Raw genomic sequence first — 17113 nt, forward strand, 5'->3', positions numbered from 1 at the left:
TAGACCGTTGCAATTTAGACCGAGTACTAACATAGCATACACACTGTCAACAATAGCTATGAAATGGGGAATAGATCGCATCAATATTATCATAGTAATAGTTAACTTCATAATCTACAAGAGATTACAATCATAACCTACGCCAAGTACTACATGATGCACACACTGTCAATATTACATCATGGAGGAGGAATAGACTACTTTAATAACATCACTAGAGTAGCACATAGATTAATAGTGATACAAAGCTCATGATCACATAAAGATCACATGGGAGAGAGAGATGAACCACATAGCTACCGGTGGAGCCCTCGGCCTCGGGGGAGAACTACTCCCTCCTCATCATAGGAGACAGCGATGGCGATGAAGATGGCGGTGGAGATGGCTTCCGGGGGCACTTCCCCGTCCCGGCGGCGTGCCGGAACAGAGACTTTTGTCCCCCGAAACTTGACTTCGCGATGGCAGCGGCTCTGGAAGGTTTTCCGTATCGTGGCTTATGTTTTTAGGGTTTTCGCGACGGAGGCTTTAAGTAGGCGGAAGGGCAGCCTCGGAGGGGTCCTGGGGGACCCACACCATAGGGGGCGCCCCCCTTGGCCGCGCCGCCATGTGGGGTGGGGCCCCCTTGGCTCCCCTCTGGTCCCTCTTCGGTGCTCTGGAAGCTTCCGTGGAAAATAGGACCCTGGGCGTTGATTTCGCCCGATTCCGAGAATATTTCCTTTGTAGGATTTCTGAAACCAAAAACAGCAGAAAACAGCAATTGGCTCTTCGGCATCTCGTCAATAGGTTAGTGCCGGAAAATGCATATAAATGATGTAAAGTGTGTATAAAACATGTGAGTATCATCATAAAAGTAGCATGGAACATAAGAAATTATAGATACGTTTGAGACGTATCAAGCATCCCCAAGCTTAGTTCCTACTCGCCCTCGAGTAGGTAAACGATAACAAGGATAATTTCTGAAGTGACATGCTATCATAATCTTGATCAATACTATTGTAAAGCATATGATATGAATGCAGTGATTCGAAGCAATGGTAAAGACAATGAATAAACAACTGAATCATATAGCAAAGACTTTTCATGAATAGTACTTTCAATACAAGCATCAATAAGACTTGCATATGAGTTAACTCATAAAGCAATAGATTCGTAGTAGAAAGTTTTGAAACAACACAAAGGAAGATATAAGTTTTAGCAGTTGCTTTCAACTTCAACATGTTTATCTCATGGATAATTGTCAACACAAAGTAATATGATGAATGCAAATAAGCAAGTATGTAAGAATCAATGCACACGATTGACACAAGTGTTTGCTTCTAAGACGAAAGAAGTAGGTAAACCGACTCAAGATAAAGTAAAAGAAAGGCCCTTCGCAGAGGAAGCATGGATTGCTATATTTGTGCTAGAGCTTTTATTTTGAAAACATAGAAACAATTTTGTCAACGGTAGTAATAATTCATATGTGTTATGCATAAGACATCTTATAAGTTGCAAGCCTCATGCATAGAATACCAATAGTGCTCGCACCTTGTCCTAATTAGCTTGGATTTACATGGATTATCATTGCATAACATATGTTTCAACCAAGTGTCACAAAGGGGTACCTCTATGCCGCTTGTACAAAGGTCTAAGGAGAAAGCTCGCATTGGATTTCTCGCTTTTGATTATTCTCAACTTAGACATCCATACCGGGACAACATAGACAACAGATAATGGACTCCTCTTTAACGCATAAGCATTCAACAATAGATAATATTCTCATAAGAGATTGAGGATTGTTGTCCAAACTGAAACTTTCACCATGGATCATGGCTTTAGTTAGCGGCCCAATGTTCTTCTCTAACAATATGCATACTCAAACCATTTGATCATGATAAATCACCCTTACTTCAGACAAGACGAACATGCATAACAACTCACATGATATTCAACAAAGGTGAAATAGTTGATGGCGTCCCCAGGAACATGGTTACCGCTCAACAAGCAACTTATAAGAAATAAGATACATAAGTACATATTCAATACTACAATAGTTTTTAAGCTATTTTTCCCATGAGCTATATATTGCAAAGACAAAGAATGGAATTTTAAAGGTAGCACTCAAGCAATTTACTTTGGAATGGCAGAGAAATACCATGTAGTAGGTAGGTATGGTGGACACAAATGGCATAGTTTTTGGCTCAAGGATTTGGATGCACGAGAAGTATTCCCTCTCAATACAAGGCTTAGGCTAGCAAGGTTGTTTGAAGCAAACACAAGTACGAACCGGTACAGCAAAACTTACATAAGAACATATTGCAAGCATTATAAGACTCTACACTGTCTTCCTTGTTGTTCAAACACCTCACCAGAAAATATCTAGACTTTAGAGAGACCAATCATGCAAACCAAGTGTCAACAAGCTCTACATTATTTCTTCATTAATAGGTGCAAAGTACATGATGCAAGAGCTTAAACATGATCTATTTGAGCACAACAATTGCCAAGTATCAAATTATTCAAGACATTATATCAATTACCACATGAAGCATTTTCTGTTTCCAACCATATAACAATGAACGAAGCAGTTTCAACCTTCGCCATGAACATTAAAAGTAAAGCTAAGAACACCAGTGTTCATATGAACGAGCGGAGCATGTCTCTCTCCCACATAAGCATGAATTTATTCAGAGAATAACAAAACGAAAATAAAAGCACACAGACGCTCCAAGTAAAGCACATAAGATGTGACGGAATAAAAATATAGTTTCACTAGAGGTGACCTGATAATTGGTCGATGAAGATGGGGATGCCCAAGGCATCCCCAAGCTTAGATGCTTGAGTCTTCTTGAAATATGCATGGATGAACCACGGGGGCATCCCCAAGCTTAGAGTTTTCACTCTTCTTGATCATATTGTATCATCCTCCTCTCTTGATCCTTGAAAACTTCCTCCACACGAAACTCAAAACAAACTCATTAGAGGGTTAATGCATAATCAAAAAATTCACATATTCAGAGGTGACATAATCATTCTTAACACTTCTGGATATTGCACAAAGCTACTGAAAGTTAATGGAACAAAGAAATCCATCAAACATAGCAAAACAGGCAATGCGAAATAAAAGGCAGAATCTGTCAAAACAGAATAGTCCGTAAAGACGAATTTTTCTGGGGCACTTAACTTGCTCAGATGAAAAAGCTCAAATTGAATGAAAGTTGCATACATATCTGAGGATCACGCACGTAAATTGGCAGATTTTTCTGAGTTACCTACAGACGGGGCGGCTCAATTTCGTGACAGTAAGAATTCTGTTTCTGCGCAGTAATCCAAATCTAGTATTATCTTTACTATCAAAGACTTTACTTGGTACAACAATGCAATAAAATAAAGATAAGGAGAGGTTGCTACAGTAGTAACAACTTCCAAGACTCAAATATAAAACAAAAGTGTTGTACTAAAATAAACACATGGATTATCTCCCAAGAAGTGCTTTCTTTATAGCCATTAAGATGGGCTCAGTAATTTTAATGATGCTCACATAAGTAACAAGAGTTGAAGCAAAGAGAGCATCAAAAAGCAAGTATGAAACAAATTTAAGCCTAACCCACTTCCTATGAAAAGGAATCTTGTAAATAAACAAATTCATGAAGAACAAAGTGGCAAGCATAGGAAGGCAACACAAGCGCAACTTCAAGATTCTCAACATAAAGAGGGGAAACTTAATATTATTAAGATGCATATAACCATGTTTCCCTCTCTCATAATAATTTTCAGTACCATTGATGAAATCCACAATATAACCATCACTTAAAACATTCTTATTCACATGCATAAAATAATTACTACTCCCAACATAAGCATAGTCATTCTTATTAATTGTAGTGGTAGCAAATTCAACAAAGTAGCTATCATTTTATTCTCATCACCATAATCCTCAAATATAGGAGACATAGTATAATCATAATAAACTTTATCCTCCATAGTAGGTGGCACCAAAATACCACTATCATTATAATCATCATAAATGGGAGGCAAAGTATCATCAAAGAAAATTTTCTCCTCAAAACTTGGGGGACTAAAAATATCATGCTCATCAAAACCAGCTTCCCCAAGCTTAAATTCTTCCATAGCATTAGCAATAATAGTGTTCAAAGAGTTCATGCTAATAACATTGCTACAACTATTTTGCAAACAGAGTTCCATGGGTTTTTTAATTTTCTCTTCAAACACCTCATGTCCTATCTCAAGATAAATTTCATAAAGATCTCTAATTTTGTTGTTGTTTTCCATTAAGCTTAACTAGTGAAAATAAAAACAAGAAACAAAAAGATGCAATTGCAGGATCTAAAGAAAATAGCTTCGAGCACTCACACACTGGCAACAGTACGTGCTAGGAAATAGCTTAGTAGTCGGAGGATGTGAATATCTTTTACCTTACCTCCAGGCAACGGCGCCAGAAAATAGCTTGATGTCTACGCACGCTTCTATTCCTGTAGACAGTGTTGGGCCTCCAAGAGCAGAGGTTTGTAGAACAGCAGCAAGTTTCCCTCAAGTGAATCACCCAAGGTTTATCGAACTCAGGGAGGTAGAGGTCAAAGATATCCCTCTCAAGCAACCCCGCAATTACGATACAAGAAGTCTCTTGTGTCCCCAACACACCTAATACACTTGTCAGATGTATAGGTGCACTAGTTCGGCGAAGAGATAGTAAAATGCAAGTGATATGGATGAATATGAGTAGTAATAACAATCTGAAATAAAGATGGCAGCAAGCAAACATGTAATAGAACTTGTTGGAAACGGTGTTTCAATGCTTAGAAACAAGGCCTAGGGATCATACTTTCACTAGTGGACACTCTCAACATTGATCACATAACTGAATAAATAAATGCTACTTTCTACACTCTCTTGTTGGATAACAAACACCATTCATTGTGTAGGGCTACAAAAGCACACCTCAAGCCGGATTAAACAAGCTCCACAACATCCGGAGTTCATATTTAAGTAACCTCTAGAGTGCATAATAGACCGTTGCAATTTAGACCGAGTACTAACATAGCATACACACTATCAACAATAGCTATGAAAGGGGGAATAGATCGCATCAATACTATCATAGTAATAGTTAACTTCATAATCTACAAGAGATTACAATCGTAACCTACGCCAAGTAGTACATGATGCACACACTGTCAACATTACATCATGGAGGAGGAATAGACTACTTTAATAACATCACTAGAGTAGCACATAGATTAATAGTGATACAGAGCTCATGATCATATAAAGATCACATGGGAGAGAGAGATGAACCACATAGCTACCGGCAGAGCCCTCAGCCTCGGGGGAGAACTACTCCCTCCTCATCATAGGAGACAGCGATGGCGATGAAGATGGCGGTGGAGATGGCTTCCGGGGGCACTTCCCCGTCCCAGCGGCGTGCCGGAACAGAGACTTCTGTCCCCCGAAACTTGACTTCGCGATGGCGGCGGCTCTGGAAGGTTTTCCGTATCGTGGCTTATGTTTTTAGGGTTTTCGCGACGGAGGCTTTACGTAGGCGGAAGGGCAGCCTCGGAGGGATCCTGGGGGACCCACACCATAGGGGGCGCGCCCCCCCTTGGTCGCGCAGCCATGTGGGGTGGGGCCCCCTTGGCTCCCCTCTGGTCCCTCTTCGGTGCTCTGGAAGCTTCCGTGGAAAATAGGACCCTGGGCGTTGATTTCGTCCGATTCCGAGAATACTTCCTTTGTAGGATTTTTGAAACCAAAAACAACAGAAAATAGCAACTGGCTCTTCGACATCTCGTCAATAGGTTAGTGCCAGAAAATGCATATAAATGATGTAAAGTGTGTATAAAACATGTGAGTATCATCATAAAAGTAGCATGGAACATAAGAAATTATAGATACGTTTGAGACGTATCAAGGTGGCAGGACATGAGGAAGAAGAAGTCTAGCACAGGCAGGTCAATCATGGGAGGTGAAAGGCGAGGTCACGAGGGTGATCTTCCCCAAATGAACTTTTGGTGCGTGCACTCAAAAACGGGCTCCCACTAGCCGCCTCAAGTCGATGTTGGACCGCACCCAAAACTCTATTCGACAACCGCGTGTCGGCCCCGGCCCATAGTGGCTGCTTCGGGGGCGCCGACACGCACGCCACATAGGAAGAAGACAGGAGGGCGCTGAAAGGATCGTATGCCGCACCTAGAGGGGGGGTGAATAGGTGCTAACCAATTTTTAGTTCTTTTCCAATTTAGGCTTGACACAAAGGTAAATTCTCTAGATATGCAACTAAGTGAATTTACCTATATGACAAAGCTAACAACTAAGCACGATATAGCTACGCAATATATAGGAGATAGAATAGGATAGAGGTAACCGAGAGTGGAGCACGCGGAGACACGGAGATGATTCCCGTAGTTCCCTTCCTTTGCAAGAAGGTACGTCTACGTTTGGAGGAGTGTGGTTGCTACGAAAGCCAAACCAACAGCCACGAAGGCTTCACTCGGATCTCCTGTGAGCAACGCCGCGAAGGCCTAGCCCACTTCCACTAAGGGATTTCCTCGAGGCGGAAACCGGGCCTTTACAAGGTTCTTGGGCACACATCCACAACCAAATTGGAGGCTCCCAAATCTGTAACAACACAACAATCAACAACAATACATCAACAACAATCAACTAGGGATCCAAAGAGAAAAACTAGCAAGAGAGCGCTCAAGCATATGAGGGTAAAATGTAAATCGCTTCGGTGAGGATGTAGATCAATGTCTTCTCCTTCAAATCTCCAAAGATCAAGAGCTTTGGTTGGGTGAGGGAGGAGATATTGCAAATCTCGAGTTCTTGAGGTGGCTCTAATGGTGGTGAGGCTTGGCAGAATTTTTCCAATGATTGAGCAAGGAGGAAGGTAGAAGAGGGGGGGTATAAATACCCCTCTCAAAAACCAGCCGTTGGAGACTTTCGAGGGCCGAATAATCCGGCCTGAGTTGGGGCCGGATAATCCGGCCCCCCTGAAAAATCCAGCCCTGGAGAAAAACCCGCCAAATGTCCGGCCAAAAGTCCGGCCCCGTGCCAGGGGAGTACTGAGCCGCGTCGCCTCTGGTCCTTAGCCAAATTTTGGGGGCCGGATATTTTGCAAATATCCAGCCCGGATTATCCGGTCCAAAAAGTCCGCCTGGGGAATTTCCGGTCAAAAGTCCGGCCAAATATCCGGGGCAGTACTGAGCCGAAATGTCTTGAGTTCTTAGACAAATTTTGGCAAAACATAATACGCGAGAGATGTTCTTTCAGGCGCTACTCGCCAACAACCGTACGCCTCCCCCGCCTTTTCTTCGCCCTCGCTCGCCTCGTCGCTCCCAAAATCACCGCTGCCACCATGCCCTGAAGGTGAACTACAAGCCGGAGATCATCGCCGATCCATCATATCATGGGCTCACCGACGGTGATGCGCCACGTTGTTGCATCCATGCCCGCGTCCCAGGGATAGTCGTTGCTTTCAAAGGGACGAACACAAGACGATGGTTCTTCCCCTATGCACAACACAATGTGAGAGTGTATAACTAAATAAGAGTCCATATATAGGATCACAAAATAGTATGCATTTGTAGTGTGATTTTCTCAATCAGAGTGTTCGTATTTTAATTTGTAGGACGGCATAAACCGTGACTTTGTTTGTTAGGTTGATCCCGGGTTCCCCGCACCACCGCATAGATGCATTGTCTAGTTTCTAGAGCATATATGAAAATAACAACAATCCAACAATTGAAGAAGAAATATTAAATGCTCAGCTAGTTAAGAATTTATTTGAATAGAAGAATAAGTTATATAGGAAATATACCAACTTATTAGGAGATGTGAAACACTAGATGGATGCTACTGAGAACCGTGTGTTGAAACAGAACATGACCAGGTTGAAATACAGCGTGAGGAGCAAGATTTGGTTGACTTCGGAAACATGAAGGAGAGGAAACCTACTCCGAGACGAGAGGAGAAGATGAAATGGGAAGGAGAAAAGAAAAGGCTATATGAGTAAAAGAAGAGGCTATAGTACATGTTGTATAATCCTCTGAAAGTTAGTGATCAGAACAAGAAAAAGATGGAAAAGATCACGCAATTATGTGAAGAATGATGGTGTCACTTGTGGCTCAAGAATCTAGCATTTTTGTATTCTTTTATTGTAATAGCTATTCTAATTGTTGCATGATATTATGCTTAGACCAATGCGTTTGCATTTTAAAATTTATTTATTTTTCAATAAAAATAGGCATAGAAGAAAACCTATTTAGGTTGACCTAGTTGGGGGCGCCGCTGTACGTAGATGGCCGTTTTAGAGCATTGCCAGTCCGAGGACTCAAACGACGCTTGACAGAAGCACCAGATCGATAGTTTGGGGGACACCACCGCTTGTTGCTGTTATCGGGGCGCATCTCTTTCCAGCCATGTCCCCTTAACATATATATTTGAAAAAAACTAAATTCAAACATATATTTGAAAAAACTAAATTCAAACATATATTTGAAAAACTAAATTCAAACATTTAAAAATTCATTCAAATTTGTCATATTTTACAATGTTTTGAATGAAATTCAGCTAAGTTAAAAATAAATCTAGTGGTGAGAATGGTGGCCGCCGCGGTAGTAGTCCTAGAAGTTGCGGTAGTCGTCGTCCTTGTTGATGTTCTTCTTCCCACGTAGGTCGTCGAGTTCGTCGGTGTGGCTCGTCCTTCACAGAGTTGCTCGGTTAGGTGCTGTCCAAGTCATCCTGAGGTCGATGATGGGGTTTGCCGGAGTCATGGATCGACCTGCGATGACGTAGTCGATGTTCGCTTCCTAGGCATGGTGGTCGTTCAATGACTCTATCCATGCAACATTGTAGCATGGAGTGCCGCTAGGGTCGTCGGTGCTGGAGAGGAGCCTCTACTGGCGCACCTACGCCGCCATCTTCAAGGCGTCATCTTCGACCTCCTCCTTAACCTACGTCTTCATGCGGAGGAGGCCACTGCCGCCAAGCGTCGAGCCACGCGGCTCGCGGATCCTAATGTCGCATGAGGGGGTTGCGCCTTGCTGGTGGAGCCGTGAACTCCTCTTTTACCAAACATTTGGGGATGGGGTAGGGGAGACACAGAAATCACGGTTGAACGACAATGCTGATGTGCCGAACGTAACAACGACAAGCGGGGCGACTGTTGGGGGGATGACCCCCGGTATGCCAAAGGCATGCCAAACCGGATGGTTTGAGCCATCAAGATACCGGTTAATGTTTATTCCGGAGCCTCAAGTTAAGCTTTGGGCTAAGTAAGTCTATACCGGTATCCCAAAGAGGGGTATACCGGTATAAGCTAAGAAGACACCGGAAGCCCGGTAAGAAGTGCACTGTAGCACGTCGGCAAGACTGGTCAAAGATTCTCTCCAGAGCTAGAGGACAAAGATGAGCTAAGCAAAGTAGCTTTAAATGAAGCCCTGGCGCCAAAGAGGAAGGTGACGCCAAAAGCAACCGGAGGACGTCAGCCTCCCTGATTAAAGAAAATACCGACGTCACCTATGATTAAAGTTACTTTATAAAGTAGTTTGTCTAGTCAAAGATGCCGTTAGGGTTTCCTAGGGTTTCTTCCCCTGTAAGCCACCCTCTCCCCTATATAAGGAGAGGGGGCATAGCCCTTCACGGGCACGACCTACGTTGTATGCAGAAACATGTATCCTCACAAGATCAATGAATACAAAGATCTAGAGCAGAGTTCTTCCCTGTGTCTTTCTTCTTCTACCTCTGGTTCTTGAGGAAAGCATCCAGAAGTTCATCCAATCTAGTCCAAACCCCTCACCCGAATCCTCTAGCGCCCATTCGGCCCCAACTTAAGCCATCCCATGGCATCTGCTCGTTCGCCACGACGACAGTTGGCGCCCACCGTGGGGCAAGAAGCGGCGCTTGACGGAGTTCACATTCGGGCGGGCATCCTTGACGTCGCTGGCCAGCGTACGGTGTCCGCGCTGGTGCAGCGCATCTACTCCATGGACTTCATCAACGACAACGCAGGATGCTTCGCCAACGGCGGCGTCTTCCCCAAGAACGGCCGCATCATCGAGTTCGGCAGCCACCGCGTCTACTTCGGCACTGTCCCTGTGCGCCAGCGCCTTCCGCCGGTGCTGGTGGCACCGGATCCGCCAAGGTGGCTATGTGCTGGCCGCGCCGCCGGCAGCGTGGAGGTGATGATGGCTGACGCGGTCGGTGCTGGCAAGGAAGCTGTGGAAAAAGGAGCTGGGCGTGCGACATCGACTCGTGCGGCCAAGCCACCGCTGGAGCGCGAGGCAGACGCTGCGGGAACATCTTCCGCACTACCGGAGACGCCACTTCAAGCGGCTATGAGCGTCCTCGCCATGCCCATCGTGCAGAACATCGACCCGGCAGGAGCTCAGGTGGAGCTGGAGGCGCAGCGCCAGAAGCTGCTCGAGAACGGCAAGGACATCATCCGGGCGCAGCGCGAGCTGAACCTAACCCTACGTGAGTATAATGCTGCCCATGGCTTTGCTTCTGTTAGCGCTCAGGCTGCTAGGATACCGGAAAATCGGCTTAAGGCTCGCAATCTAGATCAGGATTTGCGTAAGGAGATTCTTACCGGAAAGAGCACCTCTGCATCTGTGAGCATCGTATAGAAACCTAAGTACAGTAGCCCGGATAAAACCATAAAAGCTGCTAAGGCTGCGGTAGAGCTGTGTGAATCGCTTTCCGGGGACGCTCTGGCAAAGCAGCAAGAGCGTGTCAGGGAGTTGCTTGATACCATCGAGCAGCAAAATGCTGAGCAGCTTGCTAAGCTGAACAAGGCTGCGGCTTCGAAATCCGCGCGTTCAACAAAGAATGCCGGTAGCAAGTCCCAGGGGCAGGCATCGTCCCCCCATCCGGACAGAAGAAAAGAAAGAGAAATGAACGCGCAGCAGATGATTGTGTATGATCCGGTCCTTGCCGGAAAACAACAAGCCGGGCAACACGATGCCGGAAGAAAAAGCCAAGGGGCATATCGAGGCTACGCCAGAAGAGGTTATGCCGAAAACAATCATGCCGGTAGACACGAAACCGGGCAAAATTATCGAGCTGCAAGGGCAGCGTATGAAGAGGAGGAAATGCTTCCCCCAAGGTACCGACAGGCAAGGGCCGCGGTACCGGAACCTTACGATGAAGCTGATTCGATAGCTGAATGACTCACGGCGTACCGGAACCCGTTGGGGGAACGCGCGGGAGAAAGACACCTGCCAGAACGGGATGCGAGGCACCGTCTGGATAGAGTGTACCTATCTGAAATGATCGAGGCAGAAGGTCCTCCGGGCTCAAAGTGTTTTGGTCTAAGGATCATGAAAGAGGAACCACCAGTTCGCAACTTCGAGTTGCCCCGTGACACAAAAACGTATGATGGCACCACTAAGCCGGAAGACTGGCTTGCGGATTATGTAACCGCGGTATACGTCGCTGGTGGCGGAGGAACCGTAACTAGCGGAGGAAACCGGCGTTGGGCCGTGAGAATTGTACCATCATTCCTGGTGGGACCGGCACGAATCTGGCTGAATAACTTGCCGGCAGGAAGCATAAACGGTTGGTTGGACTTTGAGGAGGCTTTTGTGAGTAACTTCAGCAGCACATACCGGAGGCCCAACAGGCCGCAGCAGCTCGCCTTGTGCGTGCAACGCCCAAATGAAACAGACCGGGATTACCTGACCCGGTGGAACTCCACGAGAAACTCCTGTGAAGGGGTGATAGAGGCGCAGGCCATTGCTTGGTTTAGCAATGGGTGCAGAAGAGGTTCGCCGTTGTGGCAAAAGCTGCAGCGAAACATGCCGACAACCCTGGCGGAAAATATACGTGTGGCAGATAGCTACGCATTGGGAGACCCAATGCAACCGGCAGTGCAAGCGGATCCGGCGCAAACAAGCCAACCGCGCCAAGATCAATACCGGGATAACCAACACAACAAGAGAAGGGAAGATTTTCCGGATCGAAGGTACGGTCCATAGCAAGTAGCTGCGGTGCAGGATAACTCCGGCCCCAGCGGGAGCCAAAGGCAAAAAACCGGATCGCAGCCATGGGCGGGTCCTAAAAAACAATGGGTTAAAAAGGAACCCTGGGGCCAGAAAAAAGATTGGCAAGAGCATATGAGGTACACGATGGAAGCAGCGATGGAGCAACCATGCCGGTTCCACACTCCGAATCCGGGGTAGCCGGCGAACCATTTGACAAAAGATTGTTCTTGGATCAAGCATTTGATGCTGAGAGGTGCAGCAAAAGATGCGCAAGCACAAGGATGCTCCACAATACTGCCACCCTCGCATGATATGTTGCATCAACACCCGTTACCACCACCACCACCGCTTACTGGAGCAAATGCTATACCGGTGTAGCCTCAGCAGCACCAGCAAGTTCACCAGGTGGCTGATGGCAATGGCCAACCGCCGCCACCGGCACCTTTGGGCCGGAATGTATATCACGACCCGGACATGTGTTGTGTTGTGTTCGTCACTGAGCCAACCGACAAACAAAGCCTACGTCACCGTTCCATGGAAGTGAACGATGTGATGCCGACAATACCAAAATACATGCTATGGTCGGATCAAGAGATCTCCTGGTCGTTCAAGGATCACCCCAAGATAATGCCTAACCCGGGTGATTATGCTCTTGTGGTTGACCCAATCATGCAGGGGCCATCGACTCGGGTCAAGTTCAGCAAAGTGCTGATAGACAATGGAAGTAGCATAAACATCATGTACCGGCACACCATGAATATGCTGGGCATAATAGAAAACATGCTGCAACCAACTCGCACAACGTTTCACGGAATCGTTCCGGGCTTGTCCTGCGCGCCGGTAGGAAAGGTCCGTGTGGATGTATCGTTTGGAGGGCGTGATAATTGTCGGGTTGAAAACCTTGAGTTCGAAGTGGTGGACCTAGATAGTCCCTACCACGCATTGCTGGGGAGACCGGCATTGGCAACTTTCATGGCCTCAACTCACACGGCCTATATCAAGATGAAGATGCCGGCACCACGAGGACCCTTAACTGTGGTGGGAAACTACAAAGTCTCACTGGAAACCGCTTCAGCCGGATCAAACCTGGCAGAATCGCTGGTGATTGCAGAGGAAAAGAGGAGGATGCAAACTGCGGTTGCGCGCGGCTCGATCCTCACAGCTGAGCTTAGCGGCAATGAGCACAAACTTGGGCACACCGGCATTCAAGCCGACAAAAGAAACAAAGGACATCGTGTTGGACCCGGCTTACCCTGAGCGCACCGTTCGCATCGGTGCCGGCATGAATGAGGCATAGGAAAGCGCGCTCGTCAGCTTCCTCCGTGACAATCGGAATATCTTTGCCTGGTCTACTGATGACTTGGTAGGTGTTCCGAGGGAGCTGGCTGAGCATTCTCTAAATGCCCGGAAGGACGCTAAGCCGGTAAGGCAGCCGCTGCGCCGGTTTGCTGAAGACAGGAGAAAGATCATTGGAGAAGAGGTGACAAAGTTGTTGGTTGCCGGTTTCATTGTGGAAGTGCTGCATACTGAGTGGCTAGCCAATCCGGTGTTGGTCGAGAAGAAAAAAGAAGAGAACCTAGAAGCAAAAGCTCCAAAGGTGTGGCGCATGTGCATCGACTACACCAACCTAAACAAAGCTTGCCCGAAAGATCCTTTCCCCTTACCCCGGATCGATCAAGTGATTGATTCCACTGCTGGATGTGAACTGTTGTCTTTCCTGGATGCTTATTCCGGTTTCCACCAAATCCCCTTGAAAAAGGAAGATCAAATAAAAACTGCGTTTATCACCCCGCACGGGGCTTATTGCTATGTCACTATGCCTTTTGGATTGCGCAACGCTGGTGCAACGTACCAGCGCTGTATGCAAAAATGCTTGTTTGATCAAATTGGAAAAAATGTGCAAGTCTATGTGGACGATGTTGTAGTAAAAACTAAGGTAAAAGAAACCTTAATCGATGATCTCCGGCAAACATTTGATAACTTGAGAAGATTCCGGATGAAACTCAATCCGGCAAAATGCACCTTCGGTGTTCCCGCCGGCAAACTGCTTGGCTTTCTCGTATCAAGCCGGGGTATTGAGGTCAATCCGGTAAAAATCCGGGCAATCGAAAGAATGACTATACCGCGCGATCTCAAGGACGTGCAAAAGTTTACCGGAAGCTTGGCATCGCTAAGCCGGTTCATAAGCAGGTTGGGAGAAAAGGCTCTGCCGCTCTACGCTCTGATGAAAAAATCCGATACGTTCGTCTGGACCCCTCAGGCAGACGCAGCGTTCAAAGAGCTAAAAACAATGCTAGCTACAGCGCCTATACTAGCTTCGCCTCTAGAAAGAGAGCCTATGCTGTTGTACATAGCAGCAACAAACCGGGATGTGAGTGTGGTGGTCGTAGTTGAAAGAGAAGAGGAAGGAAAAACCGTGCAGAGGCCGGTACACTACCTGAGCGAGGTGCTCTCCCTCTCAAAACAAAACTACCCTCACTTTCATAAAATGACTTATGGCGTGTTCATGGCCGCCACAAAGCTTAAGCATTACTTTGAGGAGCACCCCATGAAAGTGGTGAGTGAGGCACCCATTTCCGATATCATGTGCAACAAAGATGCTAGCGGTAGGATTGCAAAATGGGCAATCCAGATATCACCATACGTACCGGTGTATGAAAGAAGGGATGCCATAAAATCGCAAGCTTTGGCTGATTTCCTAGTTGATTGGGCGAAAATGCAATACAAGCCGCCAGACCAAAAAATAGAATACTAGAAGATGCACTTTGACGGATCCAAACTCAAAGAGGGTCTAGGTGCCGGTGTGGTACTTACTTCACCTAAGGGAGATCACCTCCGGTATGTTTTGCAAGTGCACTTCAGGGCATCTAACAATGTCGCTGAATACGAGGCTTTGATCCATGGGCTCAAGGTCGCAAAAGAAATCGGTGCACACCGGATCATTTGCTACAGAGATTCAGATCTAGTGGTGCAACAATGTTCCGGAGATTGGGACGCAAAAGATGCCAACATGGCTTCATACCGGTTTCATGTGCAAAAGATTGCCGGCTTCTTTGAGGGCTGTGAGTTTCATCATGTGCCACGAGGGGAAAATGAAGCCGCGGATGCTTTGTCCAAGCTGGGCTCATCTAGGCAAGAAATTCCTCCCGGAATAGCCTTGGCACACTTAAGAGCACCATCTATCAAGCCAAGCCCAGAATCGGAGTCCATTTTTGTACCGGAATCACATGTTGTACCAATGGGTATCGATGAAGAAAACCCGGGGACTGTTCCGGCAAACTCGGGGACTGTTCCGGCAAACTCGGGGACTGTTCCGGTAAACTCGGGGACTGCTGCGTCCATACCGGAGGAAGCAATGCTGGTGGATAACATGGAGGTAGACGTCCCGGTGTTTCTGGTTCGAGAGGCACCATCTTGGGTTAAACCTATTAAGGAATTCCTGATCAACGGCACCTTGCCGGTTGACGAAAATGAGTCCAGAAGAATACAGAGAAGGTCCAAAGCATACACCATCATCAATGGTGAGGTGTACAAGAGAAGTGTTACCGGTGTCCTTCAAAGATGTGTGGAACCGGAAGAGGGAAAGGAAATGCTTGTGGAGATTCACCAAGGGGAATGTGGGCACCACGCTTCGTCAAGGGCGTTGGTAGCAAAAGTATTCCGGCATGGGTTCTATTGGCCCACTGCTTTGGAAAATGCTGAGGATCTGGTACGAAAATGCAATGGGTGCCAGAGGTACGCCAAGCAAAATCATACCCCAGCATCCGGTTTAAAAACCATACCGCTAACTTGGCCATTTGCTGTTTGGTGCCTTGACATGGTTGGCCCATTCAAAACTGCAAGGAGCAGCATGACCCACATCTTGGTTATGGTGGACAAATTCACCAAATGGCTAGAAGTAAAACCTATTGCAAAATGTGATGGGCACACAGCGGTGAAATTCTTAAAGGATGTCATCCTGCGGTACGGATACCCACATAGTATCATAACTGACAATGGCTCAAACTTTGCCCAGGGTGAGTTCAAGCGATTCTGTGAGGATAATAATATCCGGTTGGATTTGTGCTCAGTGGCACACCCGCAAGGTAATGGCCAAGTGGAAAGAACAAATGCGCTGGTACTTTCCGGTATAAAGCCAAGGCTTATTGAGTCAATCGAAAAGGCACCGGGGTGTTGGCTTGATGAGCTGCCATCAGTGCTGTGGAGCATAAGAACGACTCCAAACCGGTCTACCGGATACACTCCATTCTTTATGGTCTACGGAGCAGAAGCGGTCATACCAACCGACATTCTCCATGATTCACCAAGGGTGCAACTCTATACCGAACAAGAGGTAAAAGAGGCCCGAGAAAATGACGTGGACTTGCTAGAAGAAGCAAGAGAATTGGCATTGGCAAGAACAGCCATTTACCAGCAAAACCTCAGACGCTATCATAGCCGGAAGGTTAACCCGAGAGTATTCCGGGTAGGAGGTCTGGTGCTACGCCTAGTGCAACGCACTGAAGGCCGGCATAAACTCTCACCCCCATGGGAGGGACCTTTCATTGTGAGCAAAACTCTTCACAATGATGCCTATTACCTGATTGATGCACAGGAATGGAAAGAAGGAAAGGCGGACATATCCGGAGATGAAACCAAGCGTCTGTGGAACGTAGCTCTGTTGCGTCCTTTCTACTCATGAAGTGTGGTGTAAGAAGTTCCTTTTTGTACCTTATTTGCTATGAATAAAAGATGTCGGAGCCTCGAATGAATCTCGGGGACTGCCCCTACTGAAATTGCATGTAATATGTTTATTTTTTCAGTTCACCGGTTGCTTGTTGAACATTTTTTCTTTCTGGTTTAGTAAAGTGCTAAAACCTACCGGAGTCTTCGACTATGCTGCTGTCCGCAACCCGGCTTCATGGCAAGCAAGATAAACCGGTAGGAATTAAGCACGTGAACTACGAAAAGAGATAGTGGGAACGGATAATCCGGAAAAATTTAACTAACCCCGGCTAAACCGGTTTTTTGTGATAATTTCGAGTTGTTTCTAAGTTCAAGAAAGTGCTTGCTTGGCAAAAGAACTTTGTGCCTCATACGCCAAAACACCCAAAAGAGGTAGGCAGAGGCAAAGTAAAAGAGCCAAGTGTGCATCG

Source organism: Lolium rigidum, chromosome 6, assembly GCF_022539505.1.
Source record: "Lolium rigidum isolate FL_2022 chromosome 6, APGP_CSIRO_Lrig_0.1, whole genome shotgun sequence".
Taxonomy (NCBI): domain Eukaryota; kingdom Viridiplantae; phylum Streptophyta; class Magnoliopsida; order Poales; family Poaceae; genus Lolium; species Lolium rigidum.